The sequence below is a fragment of the Poromitra crassiceps genome (assembly GCF_964638095.1).
Source record: "Poromitra crassiceps genome assembly, chromosome: 6".
Classification (NCBI taxonomy): domain Eukaryota; kingdom Metazoa; phylum Chordata; class Actinopteri; order Beryciformes; family Melamphaidae; genus Poromitra; species Poromitra crassiceps.
In genome coordinates this window covers 56,958,282-56,963,039 of record NC_139627.1, presented here as the reverse complement: position 1 = coordinate 56,963,039, position 4,758 = coordinate 56,958,282, and positions in this window count along the sequence as shown.

Below are 4,758 nucleotides of genomic sequence, written 5' to 3'. Positions count from 1 at the left end.
GAATTGCAAAGCTGGCCAGGGAAACACCTCAAACTTGAGGAAGCATGGTCAAACACAATATATATTTAGCTAAATGCTGAAGACTGTAACGTCTTAGATAGGCTGAGGGTGAATGAAGCAGATACCGCACCGCAGCTAACATTAGCAGCACCTCCTCAGCTGTAACGTTGAGAGAGGCATCGACTTCTACAACATCAGGTAACGTTATTTAATTAGCTAGCGTTAGCTGGATCAGGGCCGTAGCTAGCTATGAGGACGGGGAGGTCCGGACCTCCCCTAATATTTCAGAGATTTTTTTAATATTTCAGAGATTTTTTTTTTTTTTTTAGCCTTTATTTAACCGGGTTTGTCCCATTGAGATCAAAGATCTCTTTTACAAGAGAGACCTGGCCAAGAAACAGCAGCAACACAAAGTTACAACAAACAAACACATAAACACATACAATTGAAAAACATTAAAATGATCAAATAAAACATTTGCATACAGACAGCCTGTTCTCAAGAGATTTTACCATAGCCTTAAAACCATTTAAGGTTACTAAGCTATTAAGTTTAAGATCAGACTGCGGACTGTTCCATGCGGTGGGTGCAGAGAACCTAAAAGCTTTCTTCCCCAATTCAGTTCGGACTTTGGGAACAGAAAATTGTAGAGTGTCCTGAGAACGAAGATTGTAAAAAAATAAAACAATCTGCATGGAAAACAGGAAAAGCATGAAAAACACGGGATCGCTTTTATTTTGAAACGAAAGGCAGGTCAGGCAGGAAGTCATCTGACGCCGCGTCCGCGGTAACTTGATTCTGAGAGAGCAGCAGCATGGTGGTGAGTGATGACTGTCTGTCTGCCTGGCGAGATAATTGAAGGTGAGCGAGCTGCGAGACAGTGAGCGAGTGAACGACAGACAGTGAGTGACACACACTGACAGATTTTTTAGCAACAACCAAGAAAGTAAGTGTCTAGTCTGTCTAAGTAACTTTGTGTGTTGTGTACGGCTTGGGTTGTGTACCTGTGTTTGTAGGTGTCATTTTGATATGAATTTGGCTAAAACAGTTTGTGTTTGTTAGTTACAATTATGTTGACAGGAGAGCTGAGCAGGTGGTGACATGAAAGAGAATATACTGAATAATGACATCACAACAGTATAATCCTAATGTTGATTTAAAATGATATATTACTCTAAATATGGCTTAAAAAGGGGGGGGGGGGAAATCAATTTTTTTTCGGCAGCGCCCTAACGGGCGCCGCCGAATCCGCCTCCCCTTGCTGGACCTCCCCTATTTCGGAACCCTGGCTACGGCCCTGAGCTGGATAAGTTGTTTCACTGCCGTTGTGGTTGTTCGATAACGGGGCTTTTCACTGTCTTCACAACGACTGCAAAACAGAGATCGCTAACGTTACTCTTGCTGCAGTAATTGTCAAGGGTTCAACAGAACGTATTTCCTCAGCCTGTATAGTAGCTATCAACATGAAATAAAAAGCATTTGAGAGCTTAAACCCGTGGCTTTTTATTTGGAAGGGTTATATTTGCCGTAATCTTTATTTACATTTCTTAAAATGCATTAGAATCTTTTTATTTTTTGGGGTTAAAGATAATTTCTTTTTTTATGAACATTAGAGCAAATATAATATGAAAAGCCAAAGGGTTAAGCTCTCAAATGCTACAGAGCCTGAGATATGAAGGCTTTAGTGAATACCGACCGCTCTCTCTGAGAAGTTTGGACTTTTTTTTTTTTACAACTGTAATTTTTTTGTTAATAGAGCGTGTAAAGTACCGAAAATGGTACCGTTTTGGGTACTGTACCGAATTCCAGGTACCGGTATCGTACCGGTATCGGTTCAAATGTGAACGGTACCCATCCCTAATTGGGAGGTGTACCCCAATCCCCCCTCTTTTAGCCAATTGGCATGAAGAGAAACACACATTGAGACAGTTCAACCTCCATGCCAAGTTTCGGCCTCAAACGATCTCTGATTATGTCACCACATCATCAGATACTTGCTAACAATGTCACTTCTATTGTGACATCACTGCTCTGGTGAACATTTTGTGGAACAACCAACCAACAGTGGCATAGAGCTGTTGGCCCATCATTCGCACTGAGTTAGGACATCATTAGTTACTTGGTTACCTCACTAATGATGTAATTGATAGGACTTATGACATCATCAATGGCATCAAACCATCTCTGATGATCTCTGATACTTGTTGCTAATGATGTCACTTCTATTGTGACATCACCCCTATCTGGCTGCAGCTATTGCGAATTCGCGCTGGTTACTTGATAAACAGTTAATCTATTATTACAATTATAATTACTTAATTAATCACTGAATAGCTAGTAAGCTGTGATGTGCTGTTCTCTGTGGCGTCCCACCTGCGTTCTTCCTCTCCAGATCCTCCAACTTCTTCTTCTGCAGCACGGCGTTGGAGGCACTCAGCTTGGCTCTGAGAGCTGCTGCCTCCTTCCTCAGCTCCTCCACCTGCTTCTCGGTGTCGGTCACTCTGCTTCTGAGGCATGACACTTCAGAGTGTTTTTCTGGAAGCACAGAGACAAATCACAACAAAGATATAGAAGCCTGTATGTTAGCCCATATTTGGCTAATTTCGCCGCAGTGGTAATGCTGGCCAATTAGTGCATTTAGAGGCGTGTCCAAGTCATTGTGCTATTCTTTGCAGTGTGTATCTACCCGTTCGCTGAGCGAAAAGGTGAAATGGGCTGGATTTAGAGGTATCATAATTAGGAAAAGGTGTTATACTGCATATTTACAGTTCAACGTTCAATGTGTCCCAAATATGGATCCACAACAGTGAAATAAGGGTCCCAGTTTCGTATAATTACCTCCGCAAGCAGAGTTGGTCATGTTACGTTTTCACCCCCGTTTGTCTGTGTCTTTATATTTATATTTAAAAAAAGTATGAACGGATTTGCACCAAACTTTGAAAATTAACTTTCCATGCCCACTGGCCAGAAGGGCCAATTTTGTCAATCACAAAACATAGCCTACAGCCTACAGTAAATAGCGCTACACAGTTCAAAGTAAATAATGCTAAATAAGGAGCAACATTTTTCGACTGCCGCCATGGTGTTTAAACAGACGAATGGGATATTAGCTTTAAGGTGACTTACTTCTAGAATTGAATGAAATTGTATTCACTTACTAACTGCTCCGTGGAGTATATAGCCTAACGTTATGCTTGCAGAGTTAAAGAGTGGCACCTGGTAATCCATAAATTCTATTTTATTGTACCTTTGTAGATCATCAAGAAACTTGAAATGAATAAGGTTAGATGTGTTTAATAGAGCTTGACATGAATAAGGTTAGATGTGTTTAATAGAGTCTGAAATTAATAAGGTTAGATGTGTTTAATAGAGCTTGAAATGAATAAGGTTAGATGTGTTTAATAGAGCTTGAAATGAATAAGGTTAGATGTGTTTAATATAGTCTGAAATTAATAAGGTTAGATGTGTTTAATAGAGTCTGAAATGAATAAGGTTAGATGTGTTTAATAGAGTCTGAAATGAATAAGGTTAGATGTGTTTAATAGAGCTTGAAAGGAATCAGGTTAGATGTGTTTAATAGAGTCTGAAATGAATCAGGTTAGATGCGTTTATTAGAGCTTGAAATGAATAAGGTTGGATGTGTTTATTAGAGCTTGACATGAATAAGGTTAGATGTGTTTAAAAGAGCTTGAAATAAATGGAGAAGGTTAGATGTGTTTAATAGAGTCTGAAATTAATAAGTTAGATGTGTTTAATAGAGTCTGACATGAATAAGGTTAGATGTGTTTAATAGAGTCTGAAATTAATAAGGTTAGATGTGTTTAATAGAGCTTGAAATTAGTAAGGTTAGATGTGTTTAATAGAGCTTGAAATGAATAAGGTTAGATGTGTTTAATAGAGCTTGAAATGAATCAGGTTAGATGTGTTTAATAGAGTCTGAAATGAATAAGGTTAGATGTGTTTAATAGAGTCTGAAATGAATCAGGTTAGATGTGTTTAATAGAGTCTGAAATGAATAAGGTTAGATTTGTTTAATAGAGTCTGAAATGAATAAGGTTAGATGTGTTTAATAGAGTTTGAAATGAATAAGGTTAGATGTGTTTAATAGAGCTTGAAATGAATAAGGTTAGATGTGTTTAATAGAGCTTGAAATGAATAAGGCTAGATGTGTTTATTAGAGCTTGAAATGAATAAGGTTAGATGTGTTTAATAGAGCTTGAAATGAAGAAGGTTAGATGTGTTTAATAGAGTCTGAAATGAATAAGGTTAGGTGTGTTTAATAGAGCTTGAAATGAATAAGGTTAGATGTGTTTAATAGAGCTTGAAATGAATAAGGTTAGATGTGTTTAATAGAGCTTGAAATTAATAGGATTAGATGTGTTTAATAGAGCTTGAAATGAATAAGGTTAGATGTGTTTAATAGAGCTTGAAATGAAGAAGGTTAGATGTGTTTAATAGAGCTTGAAATGAAGAAGGTTAGATGTGTTTAATAGAGCTTGAAATGAATAAGGTTAGATGTGTTTAATAGAGCTTGAAATGAATAAGGTTAGATGTGTTTAATAGAGCTTGAAATGAATAAGGTTAGATGTGTTTAATAGAGCTTGAAATGAATCAGGTTAGATGTGTTTAATAGAGTCTGAAATGAATCAGGTTAGATGTGTTTAATAGAGCTTGAAATGAAGAAGGTTAGATGTGTTTAATAGAGCTTGAAATAAAGAAGGTTAGATGTGTTTATTAGAGCTTGAAATAAATTAATAA